The following is a 21,198-nucleotide window of genomic DNA, read 5'->3' as shown; positions in this document are numbered from 1 at the left end:
CCCTCACGTTTAATTATAAAAATATTACTGAATATTTCTAAACATTATCATAATTATTTATACAGGTTGTATAAATTTTTTTAAATTAGATTGTATGACAGAAAAAGAAGAATGTATGTATTTTATTTAATTCAAGATACATTTTACTAATATCACAAAACAAATAAAAAATGTTTATTTAACAAACAAACCTCACTTTTTCCTTAAATTCAATGTTCAACCTACCACCTACCTGCCTCTTAGCAGTTTGAACATTGAATGTAAGCGGAAAGTAATGTTTCTTTGTAAAATAACCATTTTTTTTCTATTTTATGACAGTAGTAAAATGTATTTTGAATTAAATAAATTGTATAAATTTTTCTTTTTGTGTCAATAATTTTAATTAAAAAAAATTTTTGACACCCGTGTTTTTATTTTGTTACATTTGAGGCGCTCAGAGTAACAGTGGCCTAACCCCCAACCCACAATTTTATCAAAACGCTTTTATTACATTAAACTTATGCCTTGTTAAGTACAGTAAACTCTCTCTTAACGGACACCTCTCTTCGCCGGACACCTCCTCTATACGGACGATTTTAAAACAAAAATGATTCGGCAATAAATGAACTTGTACCTTTTAACTCCCTTAAACGGACACTCTCAACAACGGACGCGCACAGTAAATAAGGTATAAATGCGGACAGTAAATGAAAAAAAATAACGTTTTTTAAATATTTTACAATTTAAATGTGTATAATACATTTAATATTTCAAATCAATACGTCGTGTCCACGACGTGATACTTGATATTATTGACGTTATCACCACTAAGTAATAAAATTTAATGTGTTTGTCCGTCGATGAAAGAAATGCGACACCAGGAACTTGTTAAAACATTGTTTTGACTGGAACAAAGATTTAAGAATTTTAATCGAAATGTCTGATTAAGCCTCTTCAATAGACGTAGTTGTATTTTTATGAGTATTTTTGCAAAGTGAATAATAGGGATCCGCCAAAAGGAAGTTTTAAATTTGAAAAAAAAAGTTGATTAGGGTGCTGTACAAGAGCTAGAAATAAATTGTTTTCGATTGATTTTGTATAGTGATGTCTAAAAATATTCCAGTTCCTGGTACAATTATTCAAGAAAATGTATTAGAAGTTGCAAGGGAACTAAGCGTTGATGTACAAGTGGATTGCTCGAGAAATTCTGTAAGCGACACAATCAATATTTCCTTCAAATATGTAGGTGGCGAAGCAGCTGCTGTTTATTAGTGGTTTTTAAGTTGAAGGAAAAACTGCTCACTTAAATGAAAGTATACTCTCTGCGAGACATTTATAACGCATATGAGACGGGATTATTTTTTAAAGTTTAGAGCAGTACCCATGAAAATTTATACCCTGAAAGGAGAAAAGTGAACTGGAGGTAAGGCTTCTAAAGATAGGATCACAATTCTATTTTGCACCAATATGATGGGGTACAAAGAAAGGCCACCGGTAACTGGAAAAAGCAAAAGTTCTCGTTGGTTCAAGGGGTCACATGCAGAACAATTACCTATCGAATGGTATAGCATTAAGAAGTCGTGGATCACAAATGACAAGGGAAATCATGACAGACTGGCTCAATAAATTTGATCGGAGAATGCAGAGAGAATATCGAAAAGTTCTTTTGTTCCTAAACAATGCAGCGTCTCATCCACAACTTGTGTTATGTAATGTTAAACTAATATTTCTATTTATATGTATATAGAGATATTACCATAACCACGCTACTGAACCCTTTATCAAGAGGACTTGGACCACGGTCATTAAGATAATGTAAACTTATAAAAAGACATTTTAGTTAGTAAACAGGCATTCATGTTTTAGTCATCATTTACTTTTCATTGTATCAAAGTTAATATTTTGTTGTAAAAGTTTTATTTTTTATTAATAAATAAAAGTAATTTTTTAAAAAGTGCTTTGTGATCAAGAAAACATCATTGGCGCTGCGAACAGGATAGTCTGCACAGAATCTTCCGCAATTCCTGGTCAATCTCAATTGTTTAGCAGAGTATCCACCTGTTAGAGAAGAACAACAGATGTTATCAACTGCGATCATCATACTGTAAGTCTTTCCTTTTTTACATTTTCCTTATCACTTATGAGCACATATTTTGATACGGTCGAAGAAATTAACGCAATTCTCTCTCAGCCACCTTCAAATAATTTTCGCGACAGAAGTCCTATTAGTAGATCTGAAAGAACAATGCCCATTACCAATGCCGACATTTCTAGCCTCTGTGCTACGCTTCCAGAATTTACTGCTGGACAAAATCTTTCTACTTTTATTAAATCCGTAGATAATCTATTAATATTTTTGCAACAACAGAATACTACTGCACCGCAAGAATTTATTATTAACGCTCACATTTTATCACGTATTAAAGGTGAACTACGAGATTATCTAAATTACTCCAATAAAACTAACTGGACAGATGTACGTCCAGCTTTACTTACGAAATACGGCGACAGGAGATCTGAAGAGATCCTTGTTACCCAATTAACAACAACGGTACAAAAAGCTTCTGAAAGTTATGACGACTATCACCATAGAATCATAGATAATTTAAACGATTTATTACAGCATATATCGCTACATAATACTCCAGAAAATTTAAATTTTAAAACCCCTTACTTTAGAAAATTAGCACTAAAAACCTTTTGTACTGGTCTTAACAATCCTTACTGCGAACACCTGTCGCACTTTCAGTTAGATTCGTTAGACGAGGCCCTACAAAAATGTATAGCTTTAGACAATCATAAAAATCAAGTATCTTATATGAATTTCTTAAAATCCCAACAAAAAACGGAAAAACCAAAAACAAATAATTCTTTTCCAACCGCGTTCAAATCAAATTTTAACGCTAGAGCCCCAAATAATTTTAGTAATAATCAATTTAGACCTTATGCACAAAATATTTCTAATTTTAGTAACCAAAGAAATCAATTTATTCCACAAAATCCAAATTTTCATAATGTAAGACCTGTCTTTAATCAAAACAATTCAAGACCCGTCTTCACTCAGAATAATTCAAGACCTGCTTTTACTTCGAATAATTCTAATAATTATAGAAATAATTTCGCTAATAATAGAACCCCTTATAGAAGCCCTATGCTAAGACACCAACAAATTAATACCCCTACGCCTATGAGTGGTGTGCAATCTATAAATACGGAAACGAGACCTATGACAATTTCAACACAAAATTTTAATGTAGAAACAGATTATTATAACGAGCCGCATACACAACATAATAATGTAGACGAAGAATTTACAGACAATTCAGTGTCTGATGAACCTTCAGAATACGTCGAGCAAAATTTTCACGACCTCGCATTAGACGAACACCCCCCTCCTCTGTAGTATTAAATAATCTACGAAGTTATCCAAAACTTCCATTTTTCATCCTACCAAAAAGTCGACTTAAGGTATTAATCGACACTGGAGGATCGGATACAATTATTACGCCCAATGCCGCAAAATATTTTAATCCACAACATGTTTATAAAAAAGATTTCACTTTAACTTCCATGAAACAGACAACTAAACACTTGTTAAACATAAAAACAAATTTACTTAAGGAAATTAAAATTAATGACTTCATCGATGCACGTATTGCAGATTAGAGCCATGATTTTGACATATTATTAGGAAATCACGATTTAGAAAAATTTCAAGCGATATTAAATTATAAATCAAAAAATTTAACATTTAATTTATTTAGAATAAGTATACCATTTCAAACTCTATTTAATAAGATCCCAGTAAGTATTTTAAACGGAGAAATGTTACTACCTGAAACGAAATTAAATAATTTAGTAATACCTGAGTCAATTCATTCGGTAACAAACGGATTTTTAAATAACGTTTCGTTAGATGAACCGATTCAAATTGATCCTATACAAGTAGAACCCATCAATGATTACGATTTGCATTCTAACCTACCGTCGAACTTTGACCCAAATAAAATTCGCACCCAACATTTAAACGAAGAAGAAAAGCAAAAAATTCTAAATCTTTGTCATAAATATAAAGATATTTTTTATGATGAAAAAACAAACTTAAGTTTCACTTCAGCTATAAAACACGAAATACGAACAAAGGACGAAAACCCTATTTATGCACGTAGTTTTAGACATCCTAAAAGTATGCAAGAAGAGATAACTAGACAAATAAATAAATTATTAGAAAATAAAATTATTCGCCCCAGTAAATCCCCCTTTTCTGCGCCAGTGTGGGTAGTCCCCAAAAAAGCAGACGCTTCCGGAAAGCGAAAATTTAGAATGGTTATAGATTATAGAAAACTCAACGAAAACACAATAGAAGATAAATACCCACTTCCGAGAATAGACGAGATTCTCGACAATCTAGGTAAAGCTACTTATTTCACGACACTCGATCTTGCCCAAGGATTTCATCAAATTGAAATGCACCCCTCTTCAATTGAAAAAACTGCCTTTACTGTTCCCCATGGACATTTTGAATTCCTTAGATTACCATTTGGTCTGAAAAACAGCCCATCAACCTTTTCTAAATTAATGGACAATATTTTACGACCTTTTCTATACAAATATTGTTTCGTATACATGGATGACGTCATAATATTTTCCAAATCCCTTCAAGAACATCTAATACATATTAAAACTATCTTCCAAACCTTTCAAGAAAATAATCTTAAAGTCCAACTCGACAAATCAGAATTTCTAACAAAAGAAGTCGCTTTCTTAGGCCACATCGTGACTCCCCAAGGTATCATGCCAAATCCAGCAAAACTCGAAGCAATTCAACATTACCCAATTCCCAAAACTTTAAAAGAAATTAAGTCATTTCTAGGCTTAATTGGATATTACCGCAGATTCATTCCAAACTTTGCAAAAATTACTTCACCCCTTACGAGATGCACACGAAAAAGTTCCATCATCGATCACACTAACGCCATATACGTAGAAGCCTTCGAAAAATGCAAAGAGCTACTTTCTAATACCCCTGTACTTCAATACCCCGACTTTTCTAAACGTTTCACGCTAACTACAGATGCCTCAAACATTGCAATAGGATCTGTATTAACACAAGACAATCACCCTATAGCTTACTACTCACGTACTTTAAATACACCAGAACAAAACTATTCAACCATAGAAAAAGAACTTTTAGCTATAATCGACTCATGTAAACACTTTCGCCCATACCTATACGGACAAACATTTTTAATTGAAACTGATCACAATCCTTTAGTTTGGATATACAAGATCAAAGATCCGACATCTAGATTAGCTAGATGGCGCCTAAAATTAGAAGATTACAACTTCGAGGTTAAGTATAAACGAGCCAAAGAAAATCAGGTAGCAGACGCCCTTTCGCGTGTGCAAATTAATGCACTCACTCGAGCCTCAGTTTGCGCCGAACCTCCTGACAGTACAGATTTTGACCCCAACGATTTTCTAAATACATTTGACGAAATACAACATGATAACTCAGACGATACACAAACTCAACATACTTCGAGAGAAAATCCAATAAACGGAATCCCAACCTCAGAAGAACCTTTAAATCTATCTACAAATCAGATAATAATGTTACCAAATTGCGACAAGTACGACGTTAATTATACAAAAATATTCAATAAACACAGATACACAATTAACCTGACAGCCAACTGGGAAGATTGCATCCTAGACGCTCTTAGAAAAATATTAAGACCAAAACAAAAATTCGGTATAAAAGTCCCGCACGAATACAGACCGTTTATTTGTAATTATTTTAGAGACAATATTAATAGTACAGTAAAAGCAAACTTCTGCAATACAATTCTACAGGACATAAAAGACGAAAATAAACAAATAGAATGCGTAAAAATATACCATACATCAAATCACAACGGTATAACCGGGACATATAAACACCTTAGACATAAATTTTACTGGCCGTCAATGCAGACAACAATAGCAGACTACATCAATAAATGCGAAATTTGCCTGCAAAATAAATATGAAAGACACCCATATCAATTACCCCAGTTAGGACCGCTACTAGGTCAAAAACCTTTCGATATCCTACATCTAGACATTTTTCAATGTGACAAAAAATATTATCTTACAATAATTGACTCATTTTCAAAATATGCACAATGTTATAAATTACCCGATAAATCATCAACTTCAGTCCTAAATAAAATCAGACATTTCTTTAGTCACCATAATTATCCGAAAAAAGTAATCTTTGACAGCGGAAAAGAATTCAACGCTAGTCTCATAAAAGAATTCATGAAAATGCATAAAATCGAGGTACATTTTACCACAGTCAACAATTCCTCATCAAATTCACCTATAGAACGTTTTCATTCCACACTATTAGAAAAACTTCGCACTCTTAAAGCGCAAAACCCAAATTACTCACTCGATGATACTTTCACTCATGCCATTTTAATTTACAATCAATCCATCCATTCAGCAACAAATTATTCACCTTTTTCTATACTTTATGGCCCCTATGCAGAAGAAATTAATTTTGATTTCGACCTTCCAATATACGATACTTATAATCAAAGACACAAAGACGAATTACTTCCCTTCATAAACGATTTATACGAAAGACAAAAGAAAAAACGAAACGACGCCCTAACAAAAATAAATAAATCAGCAGAAACAATCCCAGATATTAACGAAAATATTTACGTAAGAAAAACTAAAAATAAAGCAAAGCTAAAAGCCCCTTATCGAATTATTAAGCCAACGAAACAAATTAAAACTAAAGTTATCGGTCTAACAGATAAGAATAACACAACTACCGCTCATCTTAAAAACGCTAAACGATTACGAAAAACTTATAAAAAATTCCCTTTGCAGGTCAATGCTTCGACACCTTCAGGCAACGACCCTAATACAAGAAATTCCAAATAATGGTTATTACGAAGAATTAATTGGACCTTCTAAGACAATATCCCATTATCACAAACACATTATTCAAATTAATCTATCAAACATAGAACAGATATTAACAAATAGCTCGTTAACCTTTTCAAATTTATTGCCTAAAGTCACAGGCATTAACTTACTAAGTAATCAATACAAACATCTTTTAACGGAAACAGAAGACAATTTAAATAAGATAACCCGTAAACCAAGATTAAAAAGAGGTTTACTTAACATTTTAGGGACAACAATTAAATTTATCACTGGTAATCCAGACAATAATGATATGGAATTATTAAATTTACATATCAACGCAATTGAAGCAAAACAAGACGAATTAATCTCAAAATATAATAAACAAATATCTTTTGGAGATACTTTTAATACTAGAATAGATAACCTTTTAAGAAAAATAAACGACAATAATAAAATTCTTTCGAATGCATTAGATCACCTATCTCAACAATTAGCCGTTATCAATGAAATATTTGAAATCCAATTAATAAACGGATACATTCAAAAATTAATTAGAACAATCACTCTTTCTCAACTAAATATACCAAATGTAGAATTTTTATTTGAATTTATGGTTTCTATGTGAGAACAAACCAGCTTGTTATAAATTGTTAGAAATAGATATTTTTAAGGGGATGGATCTGTACAAAATTTAGGCGAATCCTGAGAAAACTAATACCTTTTTTTGAAAAAATTTAAACGAAGAATGAAAGACTGCATTATTACCGAGGGTATAAAGTCCATGGAGACTTTTATAATATTTATTTTAATAAGTTACAGGAGTGACAAAAAAGAAAAAAAAATAGTGTGATTTTTAATTTCAAATATCTTATTCAAAAGAAACTTTTTGTTTATTGTTAGGGACTTTCGGTCCTCGGTAATGATGTAGTCTTTCATTCTGCGTGTAAATTTTCCAAAAATGTTTATTGGTTTTTCCAGGATTCGAAAAAAAATAAACACTATGTCCGAGGTGATAATTTCCAAATCGAACATTCGCTATCTTTGTCATACAACGCATTCAGATAAGGCGCTGACAATACAGTGACAATTTTTGATATTTGACACAGCTTCAGAAATATTTTGAGTTGTTTATTCAATAATATTGATAGTGTATTTGATAAATAATTGATTTAAGACGTGAAATTAATAAAAATGTCGAACTCTCTCTGATTGAACTAGAATATGATGCGGCTGTAGTTTCGTGTTGCAACGAAATTGAAAATGGTTATTCATTTTTGATTTACATGTTTACTCTGAATGGAGTACGAAGGGAACCATTATCATTGGAACTTTACCGCGCTGAGAAGATGGGACGTGAATTATAAATTGTAAAGTTCCCTCATATTCTTTATTCTCAGCATCCGTTATGGCTTGCAAATTTAAGAAACCTCTAAGGTGTAACAAGAGAAGGTTCCCATTGTTTTCAGTCTGGTGGGATGTAGAGTAATATTTTTAGTGTTAGTTTATATGCTATTAGATTGAAAACCTAGTAGTTGCCGCTAGGGCATCCCTGCCATTTCGTTCGTTGCAAGCAGTAACTGCATGCTGGGGTTTGTCCTGGTTGGGTCAGAGAGAGCAGCATATGTTCCTCCTGATGATAGACTAATAAGTTTCGAAACCGGTAGGGGTGCATGCTGCAATCTCTGATTGAATATATTATTAAAAAAATCACGTTATCACTTTTTCTTTTTTCTTGATTAAGTGTTAGTTTTTATTGTGTATTATGTATTATATTACTTATTGCAATCACTGAATACATAGTTAGTGAAACAATATTCCTATAATTTAAGCGATTACACAAATAACGGTTATCCAAATACATTCAAAAACGGAACGAACATCTCTGTAATGCTAATGACAATGTCATTGTCAACTACTAATGTTTACTTCTGCAGTTTCCATACCGGTGATAATTTTACTACACGTAATTTGCCGTGTAAAAAAAAGAAAAATTAGGGATAGCTCCGTAAAATATTTGCGCCTACACTCTTAACATAACAAGTAATTCAATATATTGTAAAATAAAAATTTGTTTCTATGTGAATGTAAATTCTTATTTAAATTCGTATTGTTAGGTTTAATCAAATTGCGCGACTGCTTACATGACAGTGAGCGCTACTGTTCCCGGGTTAAACTTTTATAATAGTAAGAATATTTAAAACTTAAGACTCACGATCATAGTCTAGGAGGGATCTGCTTGGAATTGGATAATAGGTCTATATTTTTGCTGGAATCACTTTAGGATGTACCTTGCATTAACAAACACGATATGCACCAGTAGCTAACCATGTGCATAATTTTTTATTTAACAAAATCTGAAAACAAAATCGAAAATTTTTGCTTTTTTGCTCTTATTTTCGCCTATAACTCGGTAAAACCCAAAAATATTATATTAAGAAAAACTTTCATTTTTTAATTTTACATAACATTTTTTTATTTAGCTAATGCCTCGACAAATAATGGCCATTGGCTTGGTAAGTACGATGAATTTTTTCAGTTAGGTACCTAGTCTCATGTGTAGTGTGTGTGTTGAGTAAGTGTCTTGTTACTTTGCAAAGTCGACGTCATTGTCTTTGCAAAGATACGCTAATTGTATTCGAACGTCTGCGGTCATTTATTAATTTATAATAAAGGAAAACTGTCTGACCCTGGTAAGATTGGAACTCACGACCATTCGGACCTTTCGATCCAAGGGTAGGCGCTCTTCTTACCACTGAGCCACAGAGGGGGTACATAACATTTGATTTGATATGAATTGAAAATTTATTGTTTATTCTTCAAAAATATAATGATCTGTTCAAAAGGCGCACATGGTTACGATGTAAAATTGAAAAACGAAACTTTTTTCTTTTACATATTTTTTTGTTGAAGCAACACCTCTCGAAACATGTGCGAGAATATGGACCCAAAATGGAAAAATTGTCGATTTTTTCAGATTGTGTAAAATAAAAACTTAAGCACAAGGTTTTGCGATAGGCGTATATATTTATAATTTATACAAGGTACACCCAAAAGTAATTCTTGCAGAAAAAATGGAAAATATCCGATATGGCCTGCTTTTGAGCAGAACCTGCCCATACTAACAAAACAAAAATCTTGCTAAACATCGCGTGGAAAATATTACCTCTTAAATTTAATGATAAGCGATAAATGCAGAGAAGGTTATGGAATTGACATATAAGTAGTTTTATGGCTCTAAAATGTGAATGATTGGGAATAAAAATGATTTTATTTAAAACTTACAACTTTATCGTAAAGAACGCGTAAAAATATTGAATTACAAAATTACAAAAATATGTCGAGTAAAAGATACGCAAAAGAAAAAAGATATTCTTTTATAAATAAAAGTAGTGTGGACTCCGGCCCTGGACCTACTTTATAACAGTATCGATAAATTTCAGCTCCGAATTAAAACGTGTTTTTATTAGTTTACAACCAAAATTAAACAAACAAGTTTGTAATAATAGTGAAGTTAAATTGGTTACTAAGTACCTGCAGAAGAGAAAAAATTGTAAGTACAATTTTCATTTCGGTCATATCAAACCATTTAAACGGTATTGTTGAAAATTAACCAAAGAGAAAATCCATTTTTACTTAAAATAAAAACGCCGACAAACCAGCTTAATTATCTTAGGTCAGGAGCGGCTCTTGATAATACCATCAATGAAGAAAACAAAAATTAAAAATGGATAGCAATTTGACTCACACAGCAATCACCAAACCATTATTAACACCAACGACTTCTTCCACATCTTCAATATTAATCTACTCCAATGTCGTAACCAACTTTAACCTTCCATCCAGATAACAAGCAGTCGTTTTGTCATCTGTACCAGACACAAAAATAAATGAATATATAGCAATAGGAACTTTATTACAACCAAAAAATATCATCTTCGCGTGCAAAATCTCAAACAACCACCAAGTATCTATCTTAGTAACATCACAATCGTAGACAATTTACTACCCAATCACAAATCCGTTTAAATACAAGGGAACGACATCGAGATCAGAAGATTAATTACTGCTGCGACCCGACTAGTGATATCAAATGTCTGTCCCAGTATTCCAAATAATATACTCGAAGAAGAGCTCAAAAAATTGAAGCTTACTGCATTGTCTAAAATAACATTTTTAAAAATTGGCATGCACGAATCTGAGTACAGTCATATATTAAGCTTTAGGCGTCAAGTATTTGTTGCTCCAACAATTAATAATCTTATCTCAAATTCACTTCTAATATCTCACGAGATTGCCCCTTACAGAATTTATCTTTCCTCAGATGGTCTAAATTGCTTTAAATGTAATACCACAGGGCATAAAGACGAAAACTGCACTACTGAATCAATTAATATACAATATCTTGACCAGGTATCTCAATCTATGAACGCTAATATTTCTGAAATAGAAAATTATCTAATAAATAAAAAATCCATTACATCAGAGACTTCAACTACTCATCAATCCACTGCTCCTCCTACCTCTACAACCAGCCCACCACCAAATATCTCCACCAACTCACAAAACCTATCCGAATCACTATCTAATAGTACCAACATAGTAGCACATACTTCTGTCAAAAGACAAATTTCAACATTTCCTAAAATAATAGAGTCAGAAAATAAAAAAATAATACTTCCTGCTCCAAAGAAACCTGCACCTAAAAGAATAAAAAAAGTATTGAACATCGAAACCTCAATGAAACCTATAGAAGACTTTTTATTTTCAGCTACTACTCCTTACCCACTAAAATACACAGAACTTTGTGACTATATTACAAATGCTATAGCCTTAAAATTGCCTGAAAACGTAGCCAAGGATTGTACAAATGACCTAGAAGGACTTAGCGCTGAATTGCAAAGGGTACACGCAAACGCAAACGACCGACGCCTTCAATACATCATTTCAGGGATCTAAAAAAAATAAACGGAATAGACAAAGACAACTCTTTTATTACTAAGGAAGAAAGCGACTGTAGTCCTATTCGATAAAGACTCCAGCTTAGACACACACGACTTGCCCACTGCTACATAATCTCCAAAGAACCACCACCAATGTGCCAAAGATGTCAAACACCTCTCACAGTTAACCATATTATTATAATAATAGAATGTCCAGAGTACACTTCAGCGAAGGCGATTATCAAGATACTCAACAGCCTAAAAGAAGCACTGGTTACAAAATTCAACGAAGTTCTGTCTTTTACAAATCATTTTAAACTGTATAACAAAATTATAATTCATTTTCTGTAAACTGTAAATAATTACCATATTTTTGTCATTCACATCTTTTAAAAATGTATCTTTTTTCTCTGTTTTATTATAAATCTACCGCTAATAACCCGAGTGGTTGATGCGGATAGATAAAAATAAAAACAAAAATTGGAGGCACTCGTGGGAGTGCCGACAGAAGTGAAAACTTCTTATAGTATATAAATTACGAGGTGATTGCTTTTTCCCCATCCAAAAAGAAATGCTATACATACATTTAATTTATACACGTACAAAATTTATTTCAGCGAAGTGAAGACAGTCGCAAATTTAATACTTTTTCCCCATTCAAGAAGTGCACAACGTCTCTAAAGAAATTTTCAATTCAAAAATTTATTTCGCCGAAGCGATGACGGTCGCTAATTTAATACTTTTTTCCCTTCCAAAATGTGCACAAAGGCCCTCAAGAAGTTTTCACTTCAAAAAGGTATTTCTTCGAAGCGATGACGGTCGCGATAATGGTCGCCAATTTACTACTTTTTCCCATCCAAAAAGTGCACAACGTCCCTAAAGAAGTTTTCATTTCAATACATATACTTACGTACAAAATGTATTTCTCCGAGGAGATGACGCTCGCGAAATAAATCTTTTTTCCTCATTCAAAAAAAGGTTTTACATTTATTTTAAATTTAAATACTTCTATACAATTTATGTAAAGATACACATAATATAGATACATACAAAATTTATTTCGCCGAAGAAGTGACGGTCGCGAAATAAATCCTTTTTCCTATCCTAAAATAAGTTTTACATTTATTTTAAATTTAAATACTTCTATACAATTTATATATACATACAAATAAAATATAGCATAAGCGATGACGGTCGCAATGACGGCCGCGATGACGGTCGCGAATTCAATGATTTTCCACTATCCAAAAATCGCACAACGTCCCTAAAGAAGTTTTCACTTTAAAAAATAGTAGCGGTCATCTAACCAAATTAGCCAACTGTTACTGGAACTACAAAGGAACTACAATACATTTGCTTTTATATTGTTAATTTAAAGACATGTTATTTTTCTAAGCTACTGCTCATTTCCTAATTTTTGTCTCATGTGACGATAAGAGATTATTGCAGTTGTTAGAGTTTGATATATTCCAAAATGTTCTGCACTATAAATAAACGTTTGTCAGCGAAGTTTAAATAATACTGGCGTTTAAAATAAAAATCCTCTCGAATTTTCGAAGACGTGTCCAAGTGCTGACGTAGCTTCTGAGCACAATATAGTTATTGCTGAATTCGGTTTAAATCTGAACAGAGCCAAAATAGACACTACATCGATCTCCATACACTAAGAAACAGGGAAACAAAATGTAACGATGAAAAAATGATAAATCCTTCTGCCGGCTAGAACTGATAATAGAGATATAGTCTGGGCTGACTATCGGAGAATAGGCCATTTTTGGGAAAAGTTATTTATCAGCAATTTTATTGATGAAATCGAATTATAAGATCCTATATATTAATAATATAGGTATGCAAAGTCCTCAGATAGTGTGCTACTTTTTTTATAAACAAAATGGCGCCCGAAAATCGTTTTTTTTTTCAATTGCGCCGTGTTAAACAAAAAGCAACCAACCCTCAATTTGTAAATTAAGAGAAAATTAACTTTTTATGTTTTTCTAAATATTTAATTTTCCGTCATATTTTTTTAAACGATAACTTCACTAATCAATAGGTTAATTTTAGAGCAATTTTATCGTAGTAGTATCAAAATTATCCTAATAAATTTTTACAAAAAAAAAATAGCCATATTGAGGGTTAGTTTCTTTTTGCTGTTGGAAATATATCTAATAAAATGCAATCTGCAAAATCCAACCAACCTACAAAATCCATGAATAACACCGAATAATTTCAGTCAACTCAGTAATACCATACAGTAGAATTTCTACTATTAAACATATTATCAATACAAATAAAAAATATGCGATAATCATTCAAAACAACAAACCATAATATTTAAAAAGTAAGATAAACATAGCCTTAATCCTAAAACTTATCATTTTCTGCAATTTCGCGAGCCGCTTTAATTATTTTAACAGTTCTTGATTTAAACATATTTTTCGCATGAAAGATTCAAAGATTTCTTCATATAATACAAAGATATAACACAACAAATATTTAAATATTTACGCACGAACTAATATTGGTCAGTACCTACACGTAAAAACAAAAAGATGCAACATTCCAGGAACCGTAATCGGCATAACAATATCAACCCACTTGGCTGGTACTTTTCGACAGTGCAATGTAATAATATTTCAGTCACACAAACAATTAAGTGGGTTGGTTGTCTTATGCGAAATCTTAAGTGAACTATTATTAAACAGAAATAATTTGGAGTAGTATTTTTCATGGTTTAATATTTAGAATGGCTTGGTTGCTTTTTACACAATGTAGAATACACATTTTTAAATCGATATGTGACATTATCTTGTTTTCCTCAAAAATGTGGGTTGGTTGCTTTTTGCATAACAAGGCCCAACTATTGCTCTATAACTCCGAAGATTTTAACTTTACAACAAAAACACTCAAATAAAAATTCACCGTGATTAAATTCTGCATAGAGACGTGTTTTTCCCGATTTGCTCCGACGAAAATTTTCCTCGGAAAATGCGGGTTTTATCAACAAAATCTTTAATTTTCGAATAAAGTTTTAGATAAGTAATTATATACCAATAATTAAATAATTTGGAGACTTAAAACCTTTCTTGGTTTAGATTATAGTTCCAGAAGCTGGTGAAAAGTAAACGGATATTTTAGCAACAATTCAACTGTTAATTAATAAATTACGGTCGCAATAATAACCAAAATAATTATGATACACTGATCAAACTTTGAAATCTTATAAAGATGAGATGCCTATTTAACATTTTGTCGACAAAATATAAATTTTTTATTTTTTTGCATAATCTTTAAATGTTTAAAAAAATAGTTATAAACAAATTAACGTTTCTCAGAAAGTTTTTATTATATTATAATTTCAAAATATAGCTAAAATGCGCATTTCAAATATCTTGAAAATGAATGTTTTCAAAACTTTTTTGCAACCATTTGCAAAAAAGTTATGAAACAGCAAAATTAACATACGATTACTACGGTGTTTATAATTTATTTTAATTCTTTCAAAGCGTAGAAGTAAGTTTAAAGTACAAGCTAATTATTTACAAAAAAATATCGATTATCAGTTCAATGGTTATATTTTAATTAAAGATTATAAATATATTTTTTTCTAATTTACACGCGCGAAAGTAGACTAATAGAGTACTGTAGCTAAAATTTTCACTCGGAGCGACAATCGGCCGCGCGACGTACACTTTTAATAAATAATGTATGCTGCGAGTCAGCCGCTTCGAGTGAACATTTTAGCTCCGACTCTGTATCAGGCCTACTTTTGCGCTGAAAATTACAAAGAAAAGTATTTTTAATCTTTGATTAAAATATAACCATTGCACTAATTTTTGACATTCTTTGTGAGTAATTAGATTGTACCATAGACTCACTTTTAAGCTTTGAAACAATTAAAACAAATTATAAACTACGGAGAAATCGTATATTTATTTTACTGTTTCATAACTTTTTTGCAAATGGTTGGAAATTTTTTTTAAAGCATTCATTTTCAAGACCTATGAAATACGCATTTTAAGTATTTTTTAAAATTAGAATATAATAAACAATTTCTGAGAAATGTTAATTTGTTTATAACAATTTTTTTAAACATTTAAAGATTATGCAAAAAAATGAAAAAATTATATTTTGTCGACAAAATATTAAATAAGCTTCACACCTTTATAATATTTCTAAGTTTTATCAATGTCTCATGATTATTTTGGTTGTTAGTGCGACTGTAAATTGTTAATTTACAATTGAATTGTTGCTTAAATATTCGTTTCATTTTCACCCGCTTCTGAATTTATAATCTATAACAAAAAAGCTTTTATTTCACCAAGCTATATAATTATTGATAAATAATTACTGGCCCAAAAAATCTATTTGAAAATTCGAGATTTTGTTGGGAAATCCCACATTTTCCGAGGAAAATTTTCGTCGGAGCAAATCGGGAAAAACATGCCTCTATGTAGAATTAAATTAAATTGTGAATTTTTATTTGAGTGTTTTTGGTGTAAAGTTAAAATCTTCGGAGTTATAGAGCAATAATTGAAAAAAATACGATTTGTTGGCGCCATTTTGTTTATAAAAAAAGTAGCACACTATCTCCGGACTTTGCATACCTATATTAATAATATATAGGATCTTATAATTCGATTCCGCTGGTAAATAACCTTTCTTTGTACTTTACTAATTAGACCAACGTATTATAACTATTTTTTTTCAAAATTTAAAGATTATGCAAAAAAAAAGAAAAATTTATATTTTGTCGATAAAATATTAAATAAGCATCTCATCTTTATAATCTTTATAAGTTTGATCAATGTATCATGATTATTTTGGTTATTATTGCGATCGTAAATTGTTAATTTACAATTGAATTGTTGCTAAAATATTCGTTTAATTTTCACCGGCTTGTGGAATTACAATCTATAATAAGAAAGCTTTGATGTTACTAAGTTATTTAATTATTGATTAATAATTACTTACCTAAAACTTTATTTGAAAATTAGAGTTTTTGTTAGGAAAACCCGCATTTTCCGAGGAAAATTTTCGTTGGAGCAAATCGTGAAAAACCTATCTCTATGCAGAATTTAATTGCGGTGAATTTTTATTTGGGTGTTTTTGTTGTAAAGTTAAAATCGTCGGAGTTATAGAGCAATAATTGAAAAAAATACGATTTGTCAGCGACATTTTGTTTATAAAAAAAGTAGCACACTATCTGCGGACTTTGCATGCCTATATTATTAATATATAGGATCTTATAATTCGATTCCAGCAATAAAATTGCTGGTAAATAACTTTTCCATGAATTTTGCTAATTAGCCCAGAGTAATACAAAAATAAAGTAACTTACAAGACACTTTTCTTCATACATTTCTGGAATCGTCTTTTAGTATTTGAAAAGGATTTCTGAAGTGAAAAACAAAAGGTTAATAAACACATTTTGTGGTTCATTTGCAGTAAAAATTGTAGCTAATCCACAGTGAAGATATGTACAGTAGGAAAAATGAAAGAATACCCATGAACGAACATATAAAGCACGCTGTATTTTCCTGTCACCGTGTCACACAAAAAATTGGCCAGCGCAAGTACATGTAATAATTATTGTTACATGTACTTACACTGGACAATTTTCTTTGTGACACGGTAACAGGAAAATACAGCGTGTTTTATATGTTCGTTCATGGGTATTCTTTCATTTTTCCGGCTGTAGTTAATATTCATTAATATATAGGATGGATGCATTTTCTAATGTACTAAAGACTATATTTATATAGTTTTTTAAACTGAAACTGGTGGTCTGCAGTAAAAAGTGTATTTATGTGAATAAGGTTGGTATACATTTTTTGGAATATTTCTTTTCATGTTTTTGTTTGCTTCTTCAATTATTATAATTTAGCATTGTAAACCATTCAGAACTAGTTGCATATACGCGTATATGTGTCGTGAATAGATCTTATCTTATCTATTTCGTTTTTTTACTGATCAACACTAATTATTAGATAAAAGACAGATGTCTACAATTCGAAGGTTTAAATTAGAATCGAAGAAGACATTTTCAAGAAAACCGAATATTATATAAGAACACCCATAATAAGTAAAAATATCAGAACGGTTATAAGTCTATACTCTCTTCAAAAATCTGTCGCTCTATTAATAATACAGAGATCACGTTCTGCAAATGAATCAAAGTAGTGCTGGAAAATATAATGATTCTAAAAAACCTGCAAGGAAAGAAGCTAACGGGTGTCCATAATGGGAAGCGGTTTCTCCTTCTGTGGTCACTCCTAGTGGATTACTTGGTCTTGCACCTTGGAGAACATAAGATAGAGAGGGATAGTGCACACCGATGAGAATGAACTAATGCTAATCCAAACAGATGTTCTAGCTACATATGACTGTAGTCAGACCTAAGATCACATATGGAGCACTAGTAAGGTAGCAAATAAAAATTGAACTATTTCGGGATTGTTTTTCCAAAGTCGTCCATTCTCGAGGAAATGAATTAATTACAACCATTACGTGCTCACTGTATAATTATTTCATAAAAATCAGCCAAGCCGTCTTGGAAGAGTATGGGAATTTTATAGATATAAATATAAAAATGGCTATTAAAAAACAGGAGTCGGTGATAGAAGGGTGAAAATTAAGGGCTGTATGTATTTTTTAATGCGTCAGCATATAAAATTAAGGTAGGCAGTATTGTCCAAAAAATAATTTCAGAGAGGCAACCACTCTAATTATGGGAATGAAAAATAGATTACAACATATTCTCAGTTAAGCCGTTTGGGAGCATTATGATAAGTAACACACTGTGACAGGAGAATTTTATATTATATGTGTGTGAGAAGTGTGTGCGAACTAAATAATAACCTGAGAATGAATAAGAAGGAAGTGGCTGACTTTGACCCTAATTGACCTAGGCGATTTTTGTTTGAAAATGTTTATAAAAATAACAGCCTTTCAAAAAACACCCAAGTGTATTTTTAATCTATAGTCAATATTAACAAAGTTATTCAAATTATTTTTAAGCCAAAAATGACTTTACTTTAATTTTGCAATGGTAAAAATGACTGTTATTGATTTTTTTAAATAACATGAAAATTTAAGTTTTCTTCTTTCAGGTGGTTCTCGTATAATTACTGTATCATTATTATTTTTTGAGCAATAATATGGCCAAAAAAAGCTTTGTGAGACAAAAAATTGAATAATGTTACGCTATTTTTACCTATAGCGATCTAAAGGAAAAAACTGCTATTTTTGATCCTTTTGTTAATAACTACTATATGCAAGCGAAATGTGACGGGCATTATTGTATTTATAATGTATTAGGTATATACAGTATGGTGTAAAAAATGAAATAGACCGGGCAGTATCGTCGACCCCGCTAGCGAAATTATTCCGATTCGATTTTTTTGCACAAACTTACTCAAAAAGAGGTCCTTATAACATATCCACAGGGTGCCGGGCGGTGCCGTGGTCGAAAAATTGTTTAAACAATTTTTTTTAAACAAATTCACAAAAATAATTTTTTCATTTCGAACAATTTTTTTTTAGATAAATTGGCTTATTCTGAGCGTAAAAGTTCTCTAGTCGTTTTTTTCTAAAATTGATTGTTGTCGAGTTATATGCGATTAAAAATTTGAAAAATGCTAAAATGGCCATTTTCAAGGCTTAATAACTCGATTAAACATTATTATTATGAAATTCAAAAAGTCGCCAAATCAAGTTTCAAATCCCTTCTTCGAGGTCCTGAAGATATTTTTGTCATTATTTTATTAAAAAGCTGTTATTTTTAATTATTAACAATTAGCGCTATAGTTCAGAATACATCGTCGCCCCCGTTAGTGAAATTATTCCGATTCCATTTTTTTGCAGAAACTTACTCAAACCGAGGTTCCTATAACATATCGACAGGGTGCCGGGCGGTTCCGTGGTCGAAAAATTGTTTAAACAATTTTTTTTTAAACAAATTCTCAAAAATATTTTTTTTATTGCGAACGATTTTTTTTTAGATAACTTGGGTTATTCTGAGCAAAAAAGGTCTCTTGTGATTTTTCTTTAAAATTGATTGTTGTCGAGTTATATGGCAATTTTCGCATTTTTTAAATTATAAATCGCGTATAATTCGACAACAATCAATTTTAGAAAAAAATCACAGGAGACATTTTTTGCTCAGAATGTCCCAAATTATCTAAAAAAAATTTGTTCGAAGTGAAAAAATTATTTTTGTGAATTTGTTTAAACACTTATTTATTTAAAACAATTTGTTTAAATAAAAAAAAATGTTTAAACAATTTTTCGACCACGTCACCGCCCGGCATTCTGTGGATATGTTATAAGGACCACGTTTTGAGTAAGTTTCTGCAAAAAAATGGAATCGGAATAATTTCACTAACGGGGGCGACGATAAATCCTGGACTATAGCGCTAATTGTTAATAATTAAAATAACAGCTTTCTAATAAAATAATGACAAAAATCTCTTCAGGACCTTGAAGAAGGTACTTGAAACTTGATTTGGTGACTTTTTGAATTTCATAATAATAATGTTTAATCGAGTTATTAAGCCTTGAAAATGGCCATTTTCGCATTTTTCAAATTTTTTATCGCATATAACTCGACAACAATCAATTTTAGAAAAAAATGACACGAGACCTTTTTTGATCAGAATAAGCCATTTGATCTAAAAAAAAATTGTTCGAAATGAAAAAATTATTTTTGTGAATTTGTTTTAAAAAAATTGTTTAAACAATTTTTCGACCACAGCACCGCCCGGCACCCTGTGGATATGTTATAAGGACCTCTTTTTGAGTAAGTTTGTGCAAAAAAATCGAATCGGAATAATTTCGCTAGCGGGGGCGACGATACTGCCTGGTCTAAAAGAAGTATATTCGTCATTTCGTAAGCCGGCGACTTTAACGAAAAATCATGAAACAATTCGATTTTTTTTTTAAATTACGATTTTTTGAGATTATCTATCAGATTAGTGACGACACCCATCTTGTAGAGATGACGTAATCGATTTTTTTTAATCAGAACAGGGGTTTTGTGCTAGTTGATTTGAAAGTTTATTCAATTTTCTATTTAGTAATATAAACATTAATTTAATAATTATTATTTATACAGGGTACCCCAAAAAAATTCTTTGCCTTCACTTAATTGACACAAAAGGAAGAATATGTAATTTATTAAATTCAAAATATAAATTACTGCTGTCAGAAAACAGAAAAACAGATAAACAAATGTACATTTCCGCTTAAATTGAATGTTCAAACTGCCAAGAAACAGGTGGGTAGCAAACTGGATCATTGAATTTAAGCGAAAAATAATGTTTATTTGCCAAATAAAGCTTTGTAACAGCAATAA

The 21,198-nt window shown here is 31.2% G+C and overlaps 1 protein-coding gene across 1 annotated transcript in view; it reads right to left on the bottom strand.

The window, feature by feature from the left end:
* Positions 1–21,198, bottom strand: part of LOC126882878 (sex peptide receptor) — a 1,311,932-nt gene that overhangs the window by 963,969 nt on the left and 326,765 nt on the right. The window lies entirely within an intron of this gene.

This window comes from Diabrotica virgifera, chromosome 1 (genome assembly GCF_917563875.1).
Source record: "Diabrotica virgifera virgifera chromosome 1, PGI_DIABVI_V3a".
NCBI classification, from domain to species: Eukaryota; Metazoa; Arthropoda; class Insecta; order Coleoptera; family Chrysomelidae; genus Diabrotica; species Diabrotica virgifera.
Note: the sequence above shows the minus strand (reverse complement) of the source record. Positions and strands in the feature narration are given on the sequence as shown.